Below are 13925 nucleotides of genomic sequence, written 5' to 3'. Positions count from 1 at the left end.
AAGTTCCCACTCGTACCAAGTCTCCAAGTCTCTAGCCTTTGGGTTGTTTTCCCACACAGTTGTACAAGGCTGGCGGTACTCAAAAGCTCGTTCTATACCATGTTTTGAGCAACTGCTTCCTGCTGATTCCCTCTTGCATGTATTGACAACCAAGACTTCCCTCGTTTCTACCAACCCTCGTCACCTAGTCCTTCTATTCCTTCCTTGTGGCTATTTACGACTTGTACTTGTGCTAGTAATGGCCTGCCAATTATTCCATCTGCCTATAGTAGGACCTCCAGGTTCAAACTTAGGCAACGATGCCAAAATGTAGAGGGGTTTTAGTACAGGATAGATCAAACATGTATTGGATGTTACCAATACCAATCTGTAGGCAATTATTACCAATGGCAACTGTACCTGATATTCACGAGGGAAATAGTATTCGTTATTTATTACCAAGAACCAACAGTGCATCATTCATGTTCCAATGTTCTTAAATAGTGCTCGGTTGGTTAAGGAGACCAACAGATGCAACCCCTTGCTTCCTAACTACCCCAAACCCACTACTGGTTATCTTTAATCTCATTATTGCTTTATTATGCCCTACATACTTTGGTAACTGTCACCACCCATCATTCATATTCCATGCAGAGTTTGTTGGGCTTCTTGTTTTCAGCTCACCTGGAATAAGGAATCGCTGGAGTTTCCAATCAACACTCTTTTTTAATTGCTGATGATTCAACATTTGTAATGGCAATGTTTCTGTTCTTTTATCAAGACAAAGGCCTTTATTATACTGTTCAGTTGGAGAGAAATTGGGTTGAGAGGGAGTATTGGGTGTTTGATCATTTTGCTGCATAGATATTTACCGTTCTGAAATATGAGTAAATCTTCTGTATCAAGTGCATCTTATGATATTGTATTTGTATGTATGTGATCTGTGATAAACCAGATTTGAGTGAGTTAGTTAATCTCATTATTGTCTGTATCTGTGAGATACTTGAAGAAATTTTATATTCTGTATCTGCATAGTTGAAGTGATTGAACTTCGTATACTACTGACTGATCGATTGTTTGGTATTGATAATCAGAAGTTTAAGAGTCCTGTGTATTTGTTTTAGCTTTCTATTAAAGGGTCTATATTTTGTGGGGCTGGATTTTCCACCCCTGAGTAGGAGGGTTTTCTCAGGATAACTTATTGTGTCATTTGTTATCGCATTCCTGTATTCTGGTTCGAAAACATTAACAACCAGAAGTTGTAAATAACATGTGAAAGTACTAATGACTCCTTTAAACCATCTAAGCTCATTGGCAAATTATTCCTCTGATCAGGCTGACACTAACCTGCAAAGCCAACACCAATTGCATTGTAAAAAAAACCCAAAATGGAGACATTACACAACCTGCAAGCTTGGACCTTGTTACTGCTTTTTGGATGTCTATGTTTTTAACACGCTTTTGTTTTGGTTCATTTGTTTCTCTTTCTTTTCTTCTCTAGTTTATGTGTTTAAAACATTGTGTTGAATTTTTTGCTTGGATGCAGGAAATGGTAACGTAACACATAAAATGGGAAGTAGCTCTTCTGTAGAGTCCTGGGTTGGAGCTCTTGCAGTGTGTAGAGGGAGTGATCTTGCTGCATCAGGGGCTGGTGATGGAATTGTGCGATTGTGGGCTATTGAGAACAGCAGTAAAAGCCTTAAAGTTGTGCATGATATACCTTTGGTAAGAAATGAGATCACCTTTTTCTGTTCTGAAGTCAATGTCAGATGAGAAAAGGCCTAATTAAAATTTAAATAGCACCAGTGAGCATATTTTTAGTGGGAAGTTCATATTGCTGAAGTTAATTGAAGATAAATGCTAAGGTTATCTAATTAGACTCATTAAAAGATGATTGTCTTGCACTATTGCATATTGCAAATATATGTTACATTAAGGGCTTGCTTTTCTGCCTTTTTAACTTCTGATGTAAAACTTTCCTTGTATTTGAGTGCATATTGTTAAGATTATAGCTACAGTTGGATTGATTTAATCATAAGATACAATGTTGATATAATAAAGATTATATATGTATAGTGCATAGAGGATTATCAAACAACAAAAATGAAAGGTATCTGCAGGCAAAACAAACTTCATCTCAGCTATGGGAATGAAAGAAGATAAGGTATCACAAATAACCTACTACCACGTATACTCGAGTCAATGGAATATAAGGATTGACTCATCAAACAAGACTTACATTGATACCTATTATTGAGCATCCACACTATGGAAGAGAATCAGGTCTACTATCATTTGAAGACTTGTTCTACAGACCATATTTTAAATACACAGTGCAGAAACTAGAATTGAACAAATTCTCTTCACACAAAAACCTACCATTGCTGAACTATAAAGGAAGATGAATATTAATAGAAGTTATCTCAGAGATTCATTCGAATGCTCCAGCAATATTCTCTATTGGCAGTGTTGGTACTATAAGCATCAATGATTAGACTCAATTCAGACATCAATATATATTATCCAGTTTTCTATAGCTTAGGATGACACCTCAATCAATGAATAAAAATGAGTGATAGAAATAATCAAGAAGGAAGGAATCACATAAGTCAGGTCCAGTCGGAATTAGCGACCAGTATAGAACCTCACAATTATATATCATAAAAAATCTCAGTTTCTCTTTCAGCTATCATACAGAAATTCAACTCTAGGGTAAATTCATTAGTCCCAGATGACTATGATGGAAAAAGAGGGATTGCAATTTATAAATCGAATAATATTTAATATGATTGGAATATAATCAGACAATGAATATCCAACCAGGGAATACACATGGAAGAATACATAGTCAATGGTACGAATGAAGATTCAGACTTTGTGTCTATTCAGCATATGTCAGAAACTACTGATGATCATTATATACAAATAACATGCTAACAAAGCATAAGTATCGACCCAAGGAATAATATTAAATCAACTATTTTGGGTATTTGCTGAAAGGTGAAGACACAGAAGAATTTTGTGATGCTTATTATTGATATAATCACCGAATTGGAGAAAAGGGAATCGATTCATCACTTAGAACATACGGTCAGTATTTTTGCCACATATAAACAAACAATGATGGGGGTCTCATAGGAAGTCGGTCCATTTCTTACTTAGTTGAGGAGTTTAATGAAAAATCCAAACTGATCCAAATTAACACAAGGCACTATTAAAGACTGCAATTGTATCATCCCAATCTATGATAAGTCAATAACCAAGATAGAACTAGACAGCAATCATATTTGAGGACATTGATTATTGTGAAGAAAATGGTTTGGAAATGTCATCATAACAAAAATATGGTCTCCAGTTGTATAAGAAATTGATAGCATAATTTTAGTGATAAGGAAGTATGAAATGGGAATGTTGATTCAATGAGTAAGAGTGTAAGAGTGTAACGTCTATTGTCAAAATAAGATAATTATATTATCACCCTAAACAAATTGAGAGAAAACTTACCAAAAGGAAGGGGTCATCACAGCGGTAGCTGAGATAGGAAATACGTGATCCAGTTGAACAATGTTTTGTTAATAGGGATGGTAACAATCATGTTCATCTTCAGAAGAGACAAATATCATTAAACACTTCTAGAATATATCTAACATAAAGTCAAATTTGGAAAAATCTGCATATTTGGAACAATGTTCACTATCACACCATATGATAGAGGGGCTACATCAATATTATGGGGGGGATATGACCATTCACCATAATACTTGTATCATGCATGGAGGCTTATGATGGATTTGGGGATGTTTTCAATAGCAGTTACACATTTTCTAGACCTGTCAATCTGAAATGACTTGAACACCTCATAGTGTTACTAGAACTTTTCATGTGATACAGAGTCTCAATCCATTAATGTACCTTGCAATTTTTTCAACATCATCATCCACATGTCCAGATCTGATGTCCAATCTATAGAATTCCTCGGTATATTCTTTCACAGTCATGTCCCTTTGTTTCAAATTTTGCATCTTTCTCAATAAGCTAACTTGGTAATCAGCAGAAAGGGATTTGTTCTTTACCTTGTTCACCATCTTTGGCCAAGTTCTTATCTTCTCCTTTCCTCTCCTTTGTCTATTAGTTTGCAAGTGCTCCCACCATAATGATGCATGACCTTTCAGCCTAGTGACTGCAATCTTCACCTTTCTGTTATCAGGAGTGTTTTCATACCAAAAGAACTTCTCCATATCAGAGATCCAATCTAGCACAGTATTTGTATCCAATTTCCCATCATAAGGGACAACTTCTACAGCAGGCTTTGAATTTGCCCTAGACAATAATCGCAACAATCTTTCCTCATCTCGATCTTCTTCAGGTTCTGGATTATGGTCTGGTGTTGCTGCTTCATCATCACTTACATCTTCAAGATGCGCTCCTCTCTTTCGGGCTGTCTCCACATCATCTAATCTGGGTGCAATTTGTCTTAACTGATCCAATATAGCGTTATCAACATTATTTCCTCTACCACGAACCATCTTTACAAATTAGGTTCCTGCAAGATCGTAACCCTCTACAAGTTATAGGTCAAATCCACAGATCTGCCACCCTACAACCACATCCAAATCAGGGTTCTACATGATCCAATCTCCACAAGGATGAACTTTGGGCTCTGATACCAACTGATGCAGGCAAGGGATGAATAACTAGGGCCAAAGGCACACCCAGCTATCAAAACCACCCTACAAGAGTTAACACAACGGAAGCAAACACGAGGAACAACACCAAGGAGAGGGAGAACAAGGATATATTTATTGATTCATCAAATATTCAGCATACATGCCCAGCTGTAAGGCCTTTTGGGTTACGACCAATTACAAATGTACAACTTCCAGATCTTCAAATCAGCTTTTTAAATCCACATATCTCTTTTCTATTGAACTCTCCCCAAAAGTCTACCTTAACCCTAAACCTAAACACCCTACTTATACTTGCCAAAATGGCTTACGGATAATTCTAGAACATGGAGAAACCACAAGTTGGCCCTCATCAAATATAATTTGACTATACCAAAATTAAATGTGAGCGAAGTCGGCCCAATTGGAACTAGGCAGAATGAACTAATGTGCAGGATTATAAAGAAACCCAGGATGCTCCTGCATCACAAGTTCTCTACAATTGTATTTTTCCACCTCTCCCACTCTATTTCACTTGTTTAGGTTTGTAACTTTATCCTATTTTTCTTATGCTTTCTTATTTTCATCTTGATGATGGATAATTGAGTGTGATTTGGAACATTGATGCAAAATTATTCGACACAATTTAATCCAGAAACTCTTATAGGTAATGTTAAACTATTTTGATAATTTTGTGGATATATTACTTCAAAATAATTAAATTTATATAAGGCGATTGTAATGTTGATTTTGTTTTTTCAAATTTGTACCCTTGCATAATCTTAGTTTTATTATTACAAACCCAAAGTAGAACCTTGTGACTTAGCGTCAGCTCGTTGTTATTCCATATTGGAATTGAAATTTGGATCTTTGAGCCACATATTTTCTAATTCAAACGGGCATTGATCTAGGTTTTGATCTTCTTTGTGTAGTAGCTAAATTGAGAAGTGGTCAGATCCAAGAATAACAAGCATACTTTATGCACAAGTGGGAAAGATTTCCAGTTGCTACTGATCTAGTATCTTTAGTTATATTAAAAAAACTCAAATGACGATTTATCCAAGTTAAGGGTGCGTCTTTTAGTTTAGTGTTTGGTAAACTTGCTCCATTTACAAATAATATAAAGTCCAGTTATGATTGCTTCACCTTCTTAACAACCGCTAAATTATCTCATTAATAATATATTTTTGTTGAATTCTAATGTCCCCTTTTTGAAATAGGACCTAATAATAAGTAATAATAAAATAAAATTATAAGAGAACAAAAAATAATTTATATATAAAAATTTAATAATATTAAAATATAACAATACAAAATTAAGTCAATAAAGGTTCAAAAGGCATTAAATGAAAAGTTGTGACTCCTTCAAACATGACATATATAAATAGAGAAGAGAACTTCATTAGAAAGGGGAGAGAAAGGAGTAAAAAGGGAAAGGTATGAAGAAAGGAAGAATTAATAGAAGAAAAAAAAGGAAATTAAAAGATAAGGATGTGACTCCTTCAAAGGGCAAAAGTTTTGAAGGGTTGGGACTCTTTGAAAAGGTACTAATTACGAAGGCTTGTGACTCTTTCAAAGAGGCCAATTATGAAGGGTTGTGACTCTTTTAAAGGGCATAAATGATGAAGGGTTGTTATATTAATTGATAGGCTAATGTTCTCTGCAACTTGTGGTGATCTATGATAGGGACATTACAAGATGGATCTAGTCTTGATTGAATATTCTTGCCTCTTGTGGGTTAAAAACTTAAATGATAAATTAATTACCCTAAGGGATGGATTTGGTTCTGGTTGGGCGTCCTTGCCTCCTGTGGGCCAAATGATGAATTGATTACCCCAAGGGATGGTTTTGGTCCCGATTTTATGTTATTGCCTCATGTGGCCTAAGTGGTGAATTGATTACCCTAAGAGATGGTTTTGGTCTTGGTTGGACTTTCCTACCTATTTTGTGGACCAAGTTAACTTTGGCTACATTATATTCATGTGTTCCCTCCATTTTTTTTATGTGTATGTTTTGTGTTTTAATGTTATGCTTTGTGTTTCGATATATTCACTTGTTTTCTTTGTGAATGCTCCATGTTTTCACGCATTCATGTGTATGCATCATGTTTTCAAGTGTACGATCCATGCTTTGCTTTATGTTTTTAGTTGATCTAGAAGAAGAGAATAACTAAGAGTGAACAAAAAGATATGAATTTGTGGTATGCTATCATGCGAACATTGGCATTTGCAAATTCAATTGACACCATTATGAGATGGGCTTGATCTTTTTTCTAGAAGAAGAGAGAAAAAATTCTCTCAAGCTTTGTCAAGTTTCTACTATTGATCATAATTCACTTTCAAAATAAGGGAGAGAACACATATGATAATAATTGTGCAGTGGAAGGTGGATATGGATGAGATTCCATGATCATTTAATCATTGCTTGAGGATGAGCAAATTTGGGAAGGGCATGTAATGTCCCCTTTTTGAAATAGGATTTAACATAATTAAATCAAAATATAAAAGGATAAAAATAAAATATAAAGTAATAAAATAAATATTAATATATAATATAATTAATTTTAGTTAAGTTGGTGAAGGGTCAAAAGGCATGAAATGAAAAGGTGCAACTCGATCAAACATGTGATATATAGTGGGAGGAGAACTTCATTTGAAAGGGGGAGAGAGTATAAAATGGAAGGTGTGAAGCAAGGAAGATTAATTGAAGAGGATAAATAGAAATGAGAAGAAAATAAGGAAGTGATTCCTTCAAGTGTCAAAAGTCTTGAAGGGTTGTGACTCTTTGAAAACGTGGTGATTTTGGAGGTTTGTTACTCTTTGAAAGAGGGCCAATTTTCAAGGGTTGTGACTCTTTCCAAAAGCATAATTATTAAGTGTTGTCTCATCCAAAGAGGGGTAAACCTTTGCAAAGGGAGCCACGATGAAGAGGTGTGGTTCAAGCTCACATTGCAAGATATGAAGGGGCAAGTGTTTCATTTGAGGACATTTAGGGAGAGCAATTTGGGGAATATTATATTATTCTCAAAGGCAGCATTGATAAGTGTTGACTCAATTCTAATGAAATGTGGTGACCCTTTTACCAATAAAGTATACAAGAGTTATCATTCCAAGCCAAAATGGAGGAATAACAGTAAAAGAGTGTTATGCAGATTTTGAGAGTAGACTGAGTAGAAGAATAACATTTGATAAAGGAGATTGATTTAAGAGATCAAGCTGATATGAAAAATTGGACTTTCGGTATTCATACAACTTATTTCATCTTATTTAAGTAAGAATTGCGACTCTAACTGCTAAGAATTACAACTCTAACTGCATTTTTGCTCTTGCTTCATTTTGGATTTGTGAATTCAGAGCAAACTATAAGTTGTTCTGAAAAAGGACATCACGTGAATAGTATCAATAAATATGATAATTATTTTCTCGAATCCTTTTTTAATTGTGGAAAAATATTCGATTTGATATAATATTAGTTCTGAAAGGGGACATTACATGAATGGTATCAATAAAGATGATAATTTGTTCCCGAACTCTTTTTATTAGTGCATATAGTTGGGCCATATACATTTGATCAAGAAAAATATTCAATTTGAGCAAAGATATAGGTAATACTACTAATTTTACTCATCACTAGTGTCGTTCTTTCCAAGTGATTTCATGTTTGATAATTGAGGATCTCTTGTTGCACTTGTTCCTATTCTTCTCCTTGTATTGCATCCGCTTATCTTTCATTTGGAATTGGGTGGGCTGTTTGCTGATCGATTCCTTGTCCTTTTCTCATTTCTCCCTAGGGGTGAATATTCCCCTACTTTTTTTGCACCTCCAAAAAGATTCAAGGTGATATCAAAGGTAGATTGTCCTTATATATCCAAATATCCCCCTAACAAAGTATGATTTGTATGCAATATTATTTGCAAATCTCCATTTCTACCTAATTATTGCCAGGTTTTGGGGTTTGATTTTGTTTCTTATTTCTCGAGAGACTCGGTTCTTCCAAGGCTAGCAGTTGTTTTGAATTCTTTAGCAATTCTCTTTGATTTGACCACATTTTGAGCAGTTAGGGTAGAACTCTGACAACCCTTGACTTCATCCTTTTGTATTCAGCTCCTTTCTTAGGTCCGGATTCCAATTGAATATGGCATTGTGTGGTAGGCTTAGGAAGGCACAAATGTGCACATATAACCAAAATCATTTTATGATTTTATTTTATCAGCCATTATGAAAGTGTATAGGTAATTGTCTAGTCCTACCAGGAGCAAAGTGCTCCAGTTTTAGAGTTCGGTTATACATTCTAATCCACAATTGTGTATTCAAAACATTGTGGTTAGAAGGGTCAAAGTTTGGCTCCTAATCCTTGATGTAGAATCCAGCTCGATCCATTAGCCAAGGTGTCCCTTATTGATTTTTTTTGAATCTTTGATTCACACTCAACTTGGAAGAAGCCTTTTGCAGATTTTGGACTTTCACCTCTTGCCCTTCCTCTTCTTGCCTCCTGAGACTTTCCTTCAATTGATATATTATTCTGCATTATTGCTCCATTTTTTTGTGCTCCCAATCTTTTTGTAATTTGTCTGCATTTTTCCGCTCCATCGTCTTTTTATCTCTCTCTCTCTCTCTCTCTCTCTCTCTCTCTCTCTCTCAGATTGATATTTAATTATATTCTTATTTTAAATTTTTGGGTCTTCAGGTTGGTACACAATCACGATTCCATTAGTATTATGTTTTATGCTATATTTCTTGTTTTGTGCATTTCATATGCTCTGAGGCTATACTTTATTTTGTTTCAAATATTAAGCCTATGTTCATGTTATGTCAGTTATCTGAATAGATGCCTTGTTGTGCTATGTGGAAAACAGACCGGATTTGTTAATTCACTTACGTTTGCACAGTCTGGACGATTTCTTATTGCTGGAGTTGGGCAGGTACGCTTTTTATTTTTATACGCAATCTGAGTTCAGTATGATTCAAAACCATTGTATTTTTTATTTTCAGCTTATATTGAAGGTTTTTATTTGTTGTTTCTATGGTGGGCAACAACAGCTCAAGGTTGAATTCTTGTCTGTTTTTGTTCTAACTTCTAATATTCAACAATCTAGAAGAATGCCAAAATTTCTAACATACATGCATTGACATTGCATTTTTTTGGTAGGAGCATTCTTCTTTAATGATAAACGTGGTCTTGCATTTATGTGGTTGCACCTAATACTTCCTATTCTCCTACTGCTGAAACATTGATTTATAAGGGGTAGTCTATTTGTTTAATTGCTAGATTAAATGTGCATCATGCCTCTATCTCCCTAGCTCAAGGTTTCTTTTCTGATAAAGATTCACGTACCCATATACCTTTTATCTTGATTTACCATTTCATTAAGCTCAAGTATTGGATGACCGTGAATGATAAATAACCTTTTTTGTGAACACAAATTCATAATTGTTTGCACAACTTGTTATTTGGTATTTTTATGAACCTTTCTCAATTGATTAAAATTTTGAATGCAATGTTGGACCATTTTTATACCTTTCTTGAGCAACAGCAACACTAGATATCTTATGGACATGCAGATATCCAAGGTAAATGCAAGTCAACCTACACGTTTAGGTGAACATGTGATGTCTGTCCCTTTTGGGATTTACTTGGATTAAGCCCAAAAATAAAAAATCAACTTCAAGATGAGAATGCATAATGCTCAGTGACATAAACTTGTAATAAAGTTGACCACTCTAAAGATCCTAATTGGAATTATTTTTGGTTTAGGATCTGCACTTGTCAATAGTCACTAGAAACTTATATTACTACAATAAATATTAATAATCCATAATAGCTTTTTAATTACATAAATCCATATTAATATCTAATTCCACATCAATTTCATTTTGAGCAATTATATTCCAATATTTAATCATATTAGGAATGTATTAGGAATAGCTTGCATACTGCAATCCCAAGGATAATTGTTTTTGTATTCTGAGAGCATGCGCGCAGCTCACATCCATCCATCCCAGGTGGCCTACTTGATAAGACTCTCAAGCCCAAGGGCACTCAATGCCCTTGGTCCATATGTATGACAAGCGTAAGGTCTCCTCCATCCCTCAGTCCACCCTGGAGGTTGCTGTCCTTGTTCTGACTTAGGGGCATGCAACTCGCCTCAACCCATGAGAATGGCTCCAACCATCTTAGAGTGGCATACTTGATGGGGCCTCAAACTTAGGGGCACTTAATGCCTCTGGCCTACAAGCATAACAGTCATCTTGGTGGGCATGCTTGGGTCTCATGAACTTCAAAATATGTTCCTAAAGGAAATTTCTTTATCATTGCCAGCAAAATATCTCTTGATGAATTAATAGATTTATTCTCAAATAGATGTAACAAGTACACACACACACACTCACACACCCCTATGCACGCACGCACACACACAAGTTGCTGCTCTCTATTTGTATTTCCAAATTGATGTCTGTGATGATTGATTGAATGAATTCCTTTGATTTGTTGATTTGAGGTATTGGTGGATGATGATCTAAGATTGTTGATTTAGTAAAGTGATGGTTGATTGCTGGATTGTTTTTATCTTATTCACAAGATGAAGTGATGATTGATGATGATTTGATTGACCTAACTGATTGTTTGTTTGCTTGATTTCTTTAGGGATTGTTGATTGATGGATGAATGGAGGATTTGTTTTGTTGGATTTTGGAGTGATGATTGAACATTGAATGCTTGAAACGATTTCTCATTTATACTTCATTGGTGAAAGAGTCACCTCCTTTCATAAGAATTGGGTCACAACCCTTCTTTGTGCCTTTTGATAATAGTACCAAAAGTATCTAATAGAAAACTGACCTAGCTATTTATCCAAGGTTAGAAGATTGTATTTGGGGCTTGGTAAGTGCACTCAACCCTACACCTGTTAACGATGCAATTCAAAAAGAACTTAATGTAGTCATCATGCTTACGAAGGACAAGAACTGTACAAAGACTCAAAATCTCCTAAGCCTTTTAGTTTTTATAAAGACAAATGAAAAAACCATTGATGCCTTACAAAGAAAGGAAAGAGTCTATGAAAAACAAATTGTGTTTAAGTGCAAGGAAGAAAGGGAATAGGATATATTTGTAAAAGACAATGCGAAGACCAAAATTTGTATTTTAGCTACCAATAACAATTGATACTAGGCACGTGTGGAAAGGAAAGTCGAGCATGTTGTATGGAAGCATTATCTGGCAAAGTAGTATAGAAAGGAGGGAAAGAAAACCCTAGAAAATGAAGATGGGGTGAAGAAGGGAAGATCATGGGAACTTAGCCACCATCTCACAAGCCTCCAGATCTTGGGTAGTGGGGCATTCTACAACTTGATCAACAAAGACTTAGTTGCAAAATTGAAATTGGAGATTAAGGACTTCAATGGTTTTACAATGGGTCAATTTACCAAGATAATTCCCTGAGTAGAAATTACTCCAGGGAAACACCCTAGCGAAGAGGATTTCCATGTAACATTAGATGCCAGTGAGAGATTGGGTACTCGGATACGCTCCTTGGGATGCTTCATTTTTGACCTTCCAAATTTGGAGATATTTTTCCAACATAATGGAGTAGTAGTCACTTTGAGAGGGTTACTTGATAGATCACCAAAAGTAGTCTCATCTCAAATGAAGAAGAGTGGTTTTTTAACCACTAGGGTTGTACCAAAAGGTCGACCTGCGAATACCCGATACAACCACTAGACTTATAGAAGACACATGAGTCAGTTAAACCATGTTGCGAATCCAGTGAGGGATGTTGGCCTATTGCTAATTTAGCCGATAGGCTATTTGTGGGAACTTTGTTCCCAGAAATTAAATTTTTGACGAAAAAGTTGTCAGTTTGGCCGAAAAATTGTAAATCTTTCCCATTAATTATTATCGACCAATTTTTATCTCACTCCACTTTTAACTCTTGTTTTGATATTTATTAGTTGTTATATCCACTTTTAAATATTGTTTTTCTTTTTCTATATATTTAAAAAAAAAAACTATTACTTGTGATCTCATATTAGTTCATGTTGTGATCTCTATTTATTTAATTTTTGATTCTCAAAATTGATTTTGGTTTTAGCTTTTAAATTATTTTATTTTGTTCTAATGATCGAACATTGAATGCTTGAAACAATTTCTCATTTATACTTCATTGGTGAAAGAGTCACCTCCTTTCATAAGAATTGGGTCACAACCCTTCTTTGTGCCTTTTGATAATAGTACCAAAAGTATCTCATAGAAGACTGACCTAGCTATTTGTCCAAAGTTAAAAGATTGTATTCGGAGCTTGGTAAGTGCACTTAAGCCTACACCTGTTAACTATGCTATTCGAAAAGAACTTAATGTAGTCATCATGCTTACAAAGGACAAGAACCATACAAAGACTCAAAATCTCCTAAACCTTTTAGTTTTTATAAAGACAAATGGAAAAAACATTGATGCCTTACAAAGAAAGGAAAGAGTCTATGAAAAACAAATTGTGTTTTAAGTGCAAGGAAGAAAGGGAAGTAGGATACATTTGTAAAAGACAATGAGAAGATCAAAATTTGTGTTTAGCTACCAATAAGAATCGATACTAGGCACATGTGTGGAAAGGAAAGTCAAGCATGCTATATGGAAGCATTATCTGGCAAAGTAACATAGAAAGGAGGGAAAGAAGACCCTAGCAAATGAAGATGGGGTGAAGAAGGGAAGATCATGGGAACTTAGCCACCATCTCACAAGCCTCCAGATCTTGGATAGTGGGGCATTCTACAACCTAATCAATAAAGATTTAGTTGCAAAATTGAAATTGGAGATAAGGACTTCAATGATTTTACAATGGGTCAACTTACCAAGATAATTCCCTGACTAGAAATTACCCTAGGAAAACACCCCATCAAAGAGGATTTCCGTGTAACATTAGATGCCAATGACAGATTGGGTACTCGGATACACTCCTTGGGATGTTTCATTTTTGACCTTCCAAATTTGGAGATTTGTTTCCAACATAATGTAGTAGTTACCAAAAGTAGTCTCATCTCAAAGGAAGAAGAGTGGTTTGTTAACCACTAGGGTTGTACCAAAAGATCGACCTGTGTATACCTGATACAACCACTAGACTTATAAAAGACACATAAGTCAGTCAAACCATGTCGCGAATCCAGTGAGGGATGTTGGCCTATTGCTAATTTAGCTGATAGGCTATTTGTGGGAACTTTGTTCCCAGAAATTAAATTTTTGACTAAAAAGTTGTCAGTTTAGCCGAAAAATTGTAGATATTTCCCGTTAATT

At 35.2% G+C, this 13925-nt stretch overlaps 1 pseudogene; it reads left to right on the top strand.

The window, feature by feature from the left end:
• LOC149558785 (U3 snoRNP-associated protein-like EMB2271) overlaps nucleotides 1–9609 on the top strand; it is a 28195-nt pseudogene extending 18586 nt beyond the window's left edge.
• The last annotated feature ends 4316 nt before the right edge of the window (nucleotides 9610–13925 follow it).

Source organism: Cupressus sempervirens, chromosome 5 (genome assembly GCF_028749045.1).
Source record: "Cupressus sempervirens isolate cs-2001-9-10 chromosome 5, ASM2874904v1, whole genome shotgun sequence".
In the NCBI taxonomy this organism is placed as follows: domain Eukaryota; kingdom Viridiplantae; phylum Streptophyta; class Pinopsida; order Cupressales; family Cupressaceae; genus Cupressus; species Cupressus sempervirens.
This window is presented reverse-complemented; position numbering and strand designations above follow the sequence as displayed.